Source organism: Delphinus delphis, chromosome 9, assembly GCF_949987515.2.
Source record: "Delphinus delphis chromosome 9, mDelDel1.2, whole genome shotgun sequence".
NCBI lineage: Eukaryota > Metazoa > Chordata > Mammalia > Artiodactyla > Delphinidae > Delphinus > Delphinus delphis.
The window spans coordinates 46519257-46532015 of record NC_082691.1 but is presented as its reverse complement, the minus strand read 5'-3'; the positions used below and the strand labels follow the sequence as shown (position 1 = coordinate 46532015).

Genomic DNA, 12759 nt, shown 5'->3' with positions numbered 1-12759 from the left:
AATTTGCAAAGAATAATAAAATAATCTACCAACTCATAACCTTTGTCAAATTTACTGCCCCTGCAAGCTCTACCCAGGTGCCTGATGGAATGAACTAAGTAATTCTTTACTGCTTAACCAGGATAGATCCTCTTTGCCCCATGAGAGGGTCTTGTGTCTACATTTCATAGGAAGTTAAGCACCAAGGCAGCAGCATAATTGTAGTATTGCTGCATCCATTTGTACATAGAAACTTTTGATCTTGATACCCGTATTGCATGACCATTAAACTGGGGTTCTCTATTAAAAGAATTCGTATTTGCAGGACTAAGAGAGGCTGGATTCTCAGGAATCTTAGGCTTCCTTCCATCCTTTATAACATACACCTGTATCTTAAGTTCTATTATTATTTTATGCTAACAGTGTTGAGAATATACTTAGGAATTTGGGAATCCAGACTTACAAAAATAAAGGAAAATAACTTTTATTAAGTATATAAATACAGTTACGTTGCTGTTTTTCTTTATGAAATTCTGATCTATTTGTTGTTACCAACTTACCTTCTCACTCTTGTACCCAGGGATTCCCTAATTAAAAAAGAAAAGAGAAGTAAAATGTGATATTAGAAGGCATAGTTGGAGGAAGTAGTTGATGTTTTTCATTTATAAAGTACAACAAAACACATCTGTATAGTCTTGGAAATTAGGACCGTATAAAGGTAAGGTCTTCCACTTCTCTCTGCACTTAGGGAATGTGCAATAGTAGGGGGAAGAAAAGAACCTATTTTTTCCTTTTATTACCTTCTGTTCTCAGTTCCACATATTTTTTCAAACCCAATTTCTTACCCTTTGGTCCAAAGCTAAAGGAGAAACTATACACTGAATCTCATTGTAGAAGTGACGACCTATAATAGTGCTTTCAAAATTGTTATATTGACTTTTAAACTGTGAACTGTCACAGCTGAGGATGCTTCACAGAGACGGTTTAGAAAAATTGGCTTTGAAACTGAGCTGAGATAATGGCCTTTAAAATGTCCGTAAATATTTATATCCATCATGATACTCCTTTCAAATTCGGTCTAGAATACAGAACATCGGGAAATGAATGGTTCCTTTGTCAACCTTAGTGAGACAGTGACCTTTAAGTTACTATATTTTATCTCAGGCTAAATAAGGGGCCAGTGCTTCTGCTTCTCTTGTATGTCACTCTTGGGAATTCTGCACAGCCTTCTCCATTGTGTCGCTGCCCATAAACCCTTTAAGTAACACAATACTGAATATTAAACAGGCTGGTAAATTACCAACTTCAAGCTACAGCAAGCCTTTTTCTAATATGATCACATGTCTTTTTCATACAACTAGTTTCTATGTATGAAAATAGAATTGTAAGATATCTTTTAAGTGAGCTGGAGAAACCAATGAAATAAACAAGCTGTGATTGTAGTTACTTGTGAGTCAGAGTACAAAATTTTGCTGTGTATGACTTTTTTACAAAAGGTAAAAAGGAATTCTTTAGCACTTCTCCCCAAATGTGCAATCACTGAGAAACTGAAAATAAAAGTAAAACTAGTCAAAAAAATTGTTACACTACAATTTAATCCGTGTCGGAAATACTTATTCACATAAACGGTTTTATGTTTAGTATTGTGCTTGAAATTAAAGGCCACATTAAGATAGTTAAATTGGGGTTCTTTATAAAAACAGTTCATGTCTGCAGCACTAAAAAAGACTGGACTTTCAATCTCAGGAATTTTGGGGTGCCCTCCACTGCTTATAATATACCACCATATTGAAAATTCTGTCATTATTTTATGTTAAGAGCGTTAAGACTGTATTTCGGAAGGGGCCAATACAGTTTACAAAAATAAAGGAATATTACTTTTTATAGTATATTCTTTTTCCTGTTTTTTGGTTTTTGTTTTGTTTTCCTAACTCTCTGGTCAATTTATTGTTTGGTTGATCTCCCCTTTCTTCCTTTCAGGGCACCTTACTTACTAGTTTTGAAATATTCAAATTTGAGATATTCAGCACTCATTGGTCTCTGCAAAATTTGCTTCTGACTTCCCTATTTCTATGAATGGTACCATCATATTTCAAATCATACAGAATCAAAATTTATAATCATCTTTGCTCTCAACTTGCCCCTTCCATTCTTTTAATCCAACCAGTTAAAATCCTCCAACAGCTTCCAGGGCACTTAGTTTTAGATCCACTCTCCTGACCCTGGCCAACAAGGCCCTGTGTGATCTAGACCCTGCCTACCCCATAGCCTCATCTCCCTCGCCACTCTTCCTCAAACTCTGTCTCTCTTTGCATTTCCTGGGCCCACCAAGCTTGCTCCTGCCTCAGAGCTTTTGTGTTTGCTGCTCTTTCTGCCTAGAACCCCCTAGTGACCCTGTTTTATATTTTCATAAGCCTCTCACTGACTGGAGTTCTTACTCACTTGTTTGTCTGTTGGTTGAACGCTTTATGAAACAGGGTCTCTCCACCTTGCTCACCTCTATATCCCCGGCACCTAAACGAGGGCCCAGCGCATGGCAAGTGTTCAGTAAATCTTGCTGAACATCTGAGGTAGAGCTAGTCACCGCATCCCCTCATTTCTACGCCTTCCTGGTTCTCACAATGTTCTCTTCCTCTCTGTTTTGTCATCACTGTAGCCCAGTTCTGTCCAGTATAACGTGAGCCACCTATGTCATTTTCAATTCCTTAACAGCCACTTAAAAATGAGAGAATGAACAGGTGAAATTAATTTTTAATAATATATTGTATTTATCACAATAGGTCCAAAAACTGTCATTTTAACATGTGATCAATATAAAAAATTATTGATGAGATATTTTACATCTCTTTTTTTGGTACTAAGTCATAAAAATTCAGTGTGTAGTTTATTCCTCCAGCACACCTCCACTCCGGCTAGCCTCTTTCCACTGCTCGGTAAGCACACATGGCCAGCAGCTTTCACATTGGCTGGAGCGGCTCTAGCTAATGACCCTGTTACTTCTCCTACAGCCTGTAGCAACAAACCTTCTTCAAAATGCTCTTTCCTTCTGCTTGTTCCCACTTCAGTTTTGCTTTTAGAGCCAGGCCAGATTAATCTTCCAAATCCACAGCTCTTGGGCCATACGCCTCATCTAAAATCTCAGGAGGTGCCCATCACCCTGCAGAGCCCAGCCTTCCAGCCGGCATGGACCAACCACTCTGCCAATACTCCTCCCTAGGCACCCCATCTCACCATTCCCCACGCTTTGCCCCCCTCTGGTTGCTGCTCACAGCACTTTCCATCTAGAATGCCTGCCCCTTCCACTTTCCTGTTCTGTCTTTACCTGTCTCAGTCCTACACCCTTCAAGGGTCATTCTGTAGAACCTACCCTGATAGCTCTGGTCTCCTCTGAATGCCCATTATACTTTATGTGTGAAATTTTTACAATATTTTGACATTCCACCTCATACTGTAGCAGTTTTACCTCTCCTCTGAGATAATGAACGTTTCACAAAAATAAGTGCTCTGTCTTAATTTTATTTTCACATAACAATAGGCTTTATATATATAAAATACCTAAGAAGTCTTTCCTGAATGAGTAACACAAATTTCTGAAGGAATTTCCATTGAAATTATCAAACTTTGTATCAGGATTTTTCATGAAATTGGTTAAAAACACCAAGAGAACCATTTTTAAAACCTCTGGGTCTGAGTCCTGGGCTTTCATCCAAGGGGAAAAGCTGGGAGGAGAAATGCCACACAGCCTCCTTTTAAGTCACTGTACACTTCTCTGCTATTTGCTATACTGCTGCAGTTCTCCAGGACAATGCAAAAGAAGAAATGTACTATAATTATTTCTCACACAATCTCTTGACATCTTCTAATTATAGAGATAATAAATCAACTAGAACAATCTCTTCTTTTGCCTGTAGAATTGGATTTACAAAAGGATAGTTGAGATTATGTAATTCTTCTGCTCCCAGAATTTTAATTTACTCTTTATTAAAAAAAAACACACACACAGGGAGCAAAACAAAATATTTTTCTTATTTGAGCTTTTCACAAATCTCAACTTGAGTATCAAGAAATGTTATGTGGCGGACCGCCCTGTCCCATCATCACTCCTTTTGGACAGAGTATTTTCTCCTCACATTTCCACTTCTAAGATCATAATCTGTCTGATTGCCTGTCTGAGCCATCAAGAGCACACGTGGACATAAATCATTTTTGCACTTGCATTGCAGGGGTCAAAATGATCCATTACAGAATCTTAGCGTCCTGGGATTACATTCTTAGGAAGACATTTCAGTTGTGTACGTACCCCTGGGCCTCTTTCTCCCAGTTCCCCTTTTGGAGCATCACCCTGTGTCAAGAAAAAAACTTAGTCAAAATTCCATGGCCCTGCAGAGCGAGTGATTGCTCAATAAAATTCACTATTCAGATTTCCCGGATTAATACGTTAAACCAATGGGGAAAATATCTTTGACCTTGACCATTGACATTTTCACCATGCAGTCTAGGGAAGAAAATAGCAGCTCAGATAGCCTTTGCCCTTTGGAGTGAAGCCAGATGTATAGGGTGCAGAATCCAGGTATATTTTCACAGCTTAGGCCGAGACTTGCATCCTAGTTTAACAACAGGGCCGTTGTTCTCAAATATAGCATTGTACCCACTCGGAGCCAGCTCCTCTGGCTTTTCTCCAAGGGGCTTTGGAATGTTTTGCAAAATGTCCTTAAGAGTGATTGCTTGATTTCAGCGAGACTTAGGAAAATATATTATATGGCACAAAATTACAAGCCAAATAAATGAAATGTGTGCAAAGACTTACAACAGGTATTTAACAAAGCAAAAAGAAGACATGATGGCATCAATTTAGACCCATACAAAGCGGGTGAGTGTAGGGGTGTGTGTGTGTGTGTGTGTGTGTGTGTGTGTGTGTGTGTGTGTGTTGTAAAACCACCCAAGGATGCTTTACATTCCCTTTCTTTGACAAGCAGGCAACTGGCAAAAATACTTTCATGCACCTAACTTATTATATTATTCATTACCTCCCTAAACGTATTCTCAGAAATGGAGTTACTGGCATTAACATTTTGAATATTTGAATGCTTCTTATAGTGCCTAATTGCTTCCAAAAGTGTTTGTGTGTCTGTGCCAAGTTACCTTTGCAATGAAGAGGAAACCAGTTTCACCACCACGTTGCTATCACTAGTTATTATTGTTTTAATATTGCTGTGTTAAGTGCTATAAGAAATGTTTTTTATAATTTAAAATACAGAAAAAAACAAACTCGTGAACTAGAAAATTACTCCCCTCCCTCGCAAAAAACAACCCAACACCCTTGGAGTCCAAAGTTTCTAAAATGTGAATAATTAGCAGTAAAGGGTACCTCGTTGTCTGTCTTTAAATTTCATTCATTGGGGCTTCCCTGGTGGCGCAGCGGTTGAGAGTCCACTTGCCGATGCAGGGGACACGGGTTCGTGCCCTGGTCTGGGAAGATCCCACATGCCGCGGAGCGGCTGGGCCCGTGAGCCATGGCCGCTGAGCCTGCACGTCCAGAGCCTGTGCTCTGCAACGGGAAAGGCCACAACAGTAAGAGGCCCATGTACCACAAAAAAAAAAAAAAAAAAAAAAAAAATAAATAAATTTCATTCATTATCCAGTGAAATTAAACATTTTTCTATTTCTTTTTTCACTGGATTTATTTCCTGTCTTGAAAATTGTTTGTGTCCTTTGACCATTTAATTATTAGTTTCTCATCTATTTTATAAAGTCTTTATGTACTATAGCAATTAACCCAATATCCATTGTATTTTGACATAAACATTTCCCTATATGTTTTCCTCTTTATTTTAATTATTATTTTTCATTATATACGAACTTTCCTCAAATTTTCACATGGTTGCATCTGCTAATCTCTCTCCTATGATTCCTTCTGTTGCTCTTGAACTTGGAAGACCATCATCCCAACAATGATAGATTTTTTTTTAAATTAATCTAGGATTTTATTGATGAGTACACAAAGAAAAGAATTGGGGAAATGCCTGAACTTGGTTTGGGAGTAAGAGACGATCTGGTGTTTTTCCTATTGTTATTGTAGGTGAGTTACCCATCAAGTGAATCCATGAAAAATACAAGTGTCAATAGCAATCTGCTTTGGAATATGTATCAGTGATTCCTGGAACATTGTAGTAATTAATTTAGGCCTCCATTATTTAAGAACAAGTTTCTCTTTATTCACCTCCCTAGGTTTCCTGAACTTATTGACTAAAATGGTCGTATGTTTCTCAGAATTTGTAAATACAAGCTTACACAAACCAGACAGATGATGTAGGAAGTAAACAGCCTGTATTCTTCGTGGGAATCATCAGATTTTTGGCATTGGCATATATTACAATCCTTTGTTTTTTAAATTTTTGTTATTTAAGTAGACCTAGAAGGCGATTCACTGGTTTAAGTGAAAGCTGTTTATTCATTTACCGGGTTTCCTTTAGGTCCTCACTCACCTTTGATACCTGGGTTTCCATGTGTACCCTGAAGGCAAAGGGAAAAAAGATTACATGGAGCCAGGCATTCTATTAGTTTCCTACACCTTACATTAATTTCTGATCAGCTTCATTCCCTAAAATTAGAGATGATTGTAAAAAACACTTTACATACCAAGCAGAGATTCAACTCTGTTTTCCCTTACTACACACCAGGAAGACGGCACAGTCTTGAAATGGCAGATTCTCTAGATTTGCTCAAAAAAGATAATGTCTCTCTATTCCTGATGTCCAAGAGAGAATCTCAAAAGATGGAAGAAGAGAGTTCTTCAATCCTATTCTAGAAAGGCATTTTATTTTCCTATTCTCAAACCACCAAAAATCTCACTTTTCTGTGAACTGGTTTTGGGAACACTCAATAAATGTTAAATAACATATTTCTATGGCTATCCCTATTAAAACATGGTACAGTAATCACTTCCAACAATATTAAGGGACTGAAATAGTCAGATTAGCTCAGCAGTTGTAAGGTTTCTTTTTACTGTTTATTCTAAAACGTAATTGAATATCCCAAGCAAACCTTCCCTGGCAATCTCTTGGTGTAATAAGTATAAAGTAAGACTTTATAGGAAGGGAAAGTTAAACCTTTGCTTTGGCCAAAATTAGCTTCTACTGACTGCCACGTTATCATGTAATGTATCTAACTTGTATTTTGAAGAAAAAAAAAGACAAACACTCCCTCTTTCTAATGCCTTGATTAGTAGAATGATTTGAAAAAGTATAGGCTTTGGACCCAAGACTCAAGGGAAAATGTGTTACAGTCTAAGAAATTCACTGTACACATTCCCCTCCCTGCCCCCAAATACAAGCATCAGTTCAAACACATTATCAATGAATTTTTGTGAGATATCTCCACAGGGCTTTTGACCTCTAAGGTTTGAAATCACAGAAGTAAATAAAAAACTGAAGTAGCAGCGTGCAGGCACCTGAAGGTGACTGTTAGAGAAACATTCAGCATCTCCAGTCATTGTGATGTCATTTCCAATGCCCTCCCAGTACAGACATGGCATCTACCAGATATTAGGGCAGAATATAAAGGAAGCACTCCTTTGGGGATTATCTTTTCAAGTATTGAATCATCTTAGTAAATCCTGCCATTTACCTTTGTTTGCCAAGTGGTGTCTTCCATTTCACACAATTCACTCTAATTTCCAGAGCTTCCTGACAAGCTTCCTCCCCATGAGGCATTTTGGGGTTGCACTTAGCTAAGTGTGAAGACACAGTTAATTTCTGGAGAGGTCACTTGTTTCTAGGTGGAAGTAGGATAAAGCTTTGTCTAGAGCACTGAGGATTTGTATGAGCTCTTTCTCTAAATTTTCACTTCAGTATTGAGAAACTCTGGCTTCAATTGTTGCGTCAGAAGTGATGCTGAAATATCCTTCGTGGGAAGAACGTCGTCATTTTAAACCAAATCTGCCCTCAATTCAGTTCAGTAAACTCTCAAGCTTATTTCTAAGGACAGAATGTATCCCTTTAGGAATAAAAGAAAGGAACAGCGTTTCTGTTTTTGCTGCTATTTGCACACAACTGCTTTTCAACAGCACAAAGTAGCCCAGTGTTTTCAGGGCAGAGCTATCATCGCTAGGACTTCCTGACTTGACCCTAAGTTCAAAACAGAAATATACTCACAGGAGGCCCTGGGTCGCCTGGATCCCCCTTCTCACATTCACAGATCTTGCGTTCACACTAAATCAATAATGAAGCACAATATTAACACTCAGTGAAATATAGCGTTTTAAATCTCATTCAGTACACAACTAAATGGAACACTCCTTGAAGAAACTTTACCTTGCAAATATATGGAGCTTTTGCTCTCCCTATTAAATTCTTCCAGGAAAACCCTGATCTAGGAAGACCTAGCTAATAAAGTATTATTAAATGTTGCCATGGTTAAATAAAATAGACCTCCCATTAAAAATTTATGTATAACATCACTTGCCAGTTAAAATGGAAAAATAAACATTTTCAGTGGACTTTGGGAATTTCTGCTGTTTCTCTTCTATACAATGCATCCAGGCTCAATAATATACAAACACCAAATACTCCTTTACTCAAAAAAGGAAAAAATTTGACTTATACCATATTTTATCAATTCTAAGATGCATATTTTTCCTTATTTTCGCGTCTTTGAAACCAGAATGCATATTAAATGAGTCACGCCCAACCAAGATGAAGCTGGTATTTTCTGCGCATGCACTTCAGCGCTTCCAGAATGAGATGGAATAAAACTCCAGAGACACAACAAGAGCACTTGAAGAAATGCTGCGTCACCAACACTTTTGGTGGCACAGGGGCTGGTATTGTGTAGAAAAGCCAATAATGACTCTGAGACAAAAAGTGATTTTAGAGGATTTCAACTTTGAATGTGAAGAAGTTTTAGAAATAACCAATTTAGTTTGCTTATATTTTCCCTTATCTGTATGCACAGAAGTGACAACAGGATTTAAAAATCTATATCTAAATAGATCTAAAAGGACTCTTGCCATAGTATAAAATGAAAAATTGTAATTCATAAGGAGGTACTGTATCATAGTTTGACAGAGGGTTTTTTTTTTTTGCGGTACGCGGGCCTCTCACCATTGTGGCCTCTCCCGTTGCGGAGCACAGGCTCCTGATGTGCAGGCTCAGCGGCCATGGCCCACGGGCCCAGCCGCTCCATGGCATGTGGGATCCTCCCGAACCGGGGCACGAACCCGCGTCCCCTGCATCGGCAGGGGGACTCTCAACCACTGCGCCACCAGGGAAGCCCCAGAGGGTTTTTTTTTAATCTGTCTTAATGGCATACAAAATAATGAAACGTAGTGCTCTACAAGCTTTGGTTGGCTCCTATTATTTTATGTGATACTCCAAATGTTAAAGAATCAGTTTATCGAACAAAGTTCAGATGTTCCAAACTCTTTGCCCAGAAACACACATCCAGTAGAGCAGTCCTCAGCAAGCTCACGGTCATCTATTGTGCTGAGTACCGTCCAATCGATATTGGCCAGTTTCCTTTGTCACTTGGTCTGGTTGCCACCAAAAGGGAAGAGAATAAGCATAGTCAGCCACCAGGCAGCAGGGGCAACTCTAAGCCCTGTTCCTTAGCCAGGAACACTGCCTAACCCTGGCCAACACAAGGCACAGTTCCTAGAGTGGAGGACCCCCGTAAGTAGCAGGTATTGAGACACAATTAGAAAAAAGGAAGTCATGTCAAAGTCAGCAAAAACTATGGTGTCTGGTTATCATTGATTTCTAAAATCACTCTCTAAAATCGCTTAAATATTTCCTACTTTTTCTAAATTTTCCAACCTGCATTGTAGAGGGTGACATAAAATAAATCAAATGGCTGCCTCAAAATAGAGTGGCTCATTTTAAAAAGAATTAAGCATTTTTATTTCGTCACACCTTATCTTCTAATGTGAGTTATAATGCTGGTTTGCTTATGTGAGCTTTTAGAGTAATTCATAGTGATCACAGCATGTGGTGCTTACCTTCTCTTCAAATAAGATATCCTAGGAGGGAAAAAAGAATGAAACATCAACTCAATTCACGGTTCTGCTTCCAGCTTCTTATTAACCTTAATTATTCCCTATGGGATATGCAATTTCCAAAAAAAATAGCAGTTCAGCCTTTTTAACCTTGTGAAATCAATAAAGCCCAGCCAACAGCCCAAGGAGCACTCTGAGCCGTCTACTGATAGAAGACATGAAGGGCACTAGCATTCATTAAAAGTAATTTTTTCTAGAAATTTTATCCTTTTGCGTCCTATGTTTTATCTCTTGTTTCTTTTTTATCAGCTCTGTATCTCCATAGTTTGACTACAAGCTTCATCAGCCATAATAAGAAATTTCTCACTTTTATTTACAGACTTTGGCAGAATATGTAATTGTGTATTTTCTCTTCTCTATTTTTCTATTCCTTTACAGATATGCGCTTATTTTTCAGCATTAAAACATATATTTTAGGGTGATCGTTTCATGAAATTTTAATGAGGCTTACAAGTCAATATGGTCCAGCAGCTCGTTCTCTCATAAGGAAACGTGAGACGCAGTGCTGTGACTTGCCCAAGGTCACACACTTGAGCTGAGCTGCCTAACCAAGTTCAGTGCTATTTTCTACTTAACCACACAGAAATGAAGTAGCCAGAATGTTTTTCAAAACTACTTTAAATTCATAATTTTAGAGAAATTCCCGATGTGGTTTTTGTCCAACATGTAGGTCTCACTACCCTACTCGAGCTCAGTGTGGTATTACCTGAGAAGAGCACTGAAGGTCGTGTCTGAAGTCAAACACTGGACAGAACTTACGTTTACAGATAGAATTATTGCTTTCTTAAGGTAGAAGTTATGTATCAAATTAATGCCTTATGACTGAATCTGAGGGGTAATTTACATGGTAAAATAGAAGATGGAAGCAAAAAGCACTAGAATATTTGTTGCAAGATGTTAAAAATAAAGCATGTAATGAAGAAGCAAAAGATAAGTCAGAGTTGTACCTTTATGGAGGACTCTGCATCCTTTTTTGTTTTGTTTTTACTCTACCTTTATTTCCAATCAAATGAATCATTTAGAGGGAAGAGATAGAAAAATGCTTTAAGTGATTCTAGGGATTTAATCAGAGAAAAATTTAGGCTGGGAATTTCATCACCCAGGGTTTTCATCCTGTTTCCACCATTATCTAGCCACCTGGCCTTAGGTACGTCATATATCCTTCCAGGTCATTTTCCACATCTATATAAAATGAGAAAGGTTGACAACATGGTCTTGGGAGCTGTAAAACCCTGGCCACAGACCCTGTCTACCAAATTCAGTCTCACCTATGACTTTCTTTCCCTCCATCGTCCCCTGCCCCAGTGATTTTAAATTACTAGCCAGTGTAAACCCTGGCTGAAAGCAAATGAGATACTTGTATCTTTAAGAGCTTGTAGGTCATGTGGAGAATGGGAACTCAGAAAAACTGACGATTTTAGTGTAAAATGGCTTTACCGTCTCCAGAACATTCGGCTGTGCCTAGAAAGTTGAAATGTACATGCTTTATCTCTAGGCTGCCCAGGACAAGTCCTTGCTTCCACCTGTGATCCTGACATCCCTTCCAGACATACCCTAGAGAAATTCTTGTACTTGTATATTTCAGCATTCATTGTTTTTAATAGCGAAAAATTTGAAATAAAATATCCATCAATAGTGTAATGGATCAATAAACAGAATACTACTCAGCCGTTAAAGTCAATGCATTGAATTTCTGTATTTTAACATAGATAACTTTCCTAAAATGTTGAGTGGAAAAGCAAGTTGCAAATGAATACATACAATGTGATCCAAATTGTGAAAATATTTAAAATATACGTCAGAAACTCGGTTTCCTCTGGGAGGGAGAGAGAGGAAAGGAATTTGAAAGGAGTTCAAAAGAGACGATAAAACAATAATTCAAGTCAAATTGTAATATTTGAAAATAACTACTAAAATAAGGAAAAATTCAAAGTTGTGTCACTTTACCACCTTTTTACAATAAGCAATATCCTTATCAATTTTAAACTGATAAATTTAACTGCTACTGTGGCTCATGTGTAATTTTACACCTTTTAAGCTTTTCATTTGAAAGTTCAATTTCTGCTTTGCCATATTACCCCTTAAAAATATGCGCCACGGGCTTAAAAACCATAACAGCACAACTTACTAATTATTTTTGGAACTCATATGATTTTGTGTTTGCTGGAATTTATATTTCTGTGGAAACAAAAATGGATTCAAAACTACATAACAGATAAGACTGTTTGAAACAAAGAACAAAGCTCCGTTCCCTAAGGGCACTTACAGCCTATAAGCCCCAGTGATAGAAAACATGGCAAAGCAAGCTGCTTGGGAAGGAGATCCTAGACTTGGGGGGCGTTGAGGGGGAGGAACAGGACGGTTTCTTGGAATAGTTGGACTCTCTGGATAATTTTGAATAAAGAAATGCAAAGGACCAACTCATTGATGGAATGCTGTTCTATATGTCAAAGTTTATAAGGAAAAAAGGCATAAAGACTAGTGTGGGCAATCAGACAAAGGAAGCAGTGAGAAGGGACATTTAAAAAGAGTGGACAGAAGGGCCCACGTGGACAGAGCTGGAGAATTGGGAAGTAGTGAGGCCCCTCACTTAAGCAGAGAGGCAGGCAGTGTGGAGGACAGCTGGGAGAATATGGTCAAAGCCAGAGGGAAGGGCATGTTCAAGTAAGGTCTAGGTGGATACTATAGTTTAAATCAGGGGTCCCCAACCCCCAGGTGAGGAACTGGGC

The 12759-nt window shown here is 38.3% G+C and overlaps 1 protein-coding gene across 1 annotated transcript in view; it reads left to right on the top strand.

Annotated features, from left to right (window-relative positions):
- The window catches only part of MIOS (meiosis regulator for oocyte development), a 119081-nt gene that overhangs the window by 32901 nt on the left and 73421 nt on the right, over nt 1-12759 (top strand). The window lies entirely within an intron of this gene.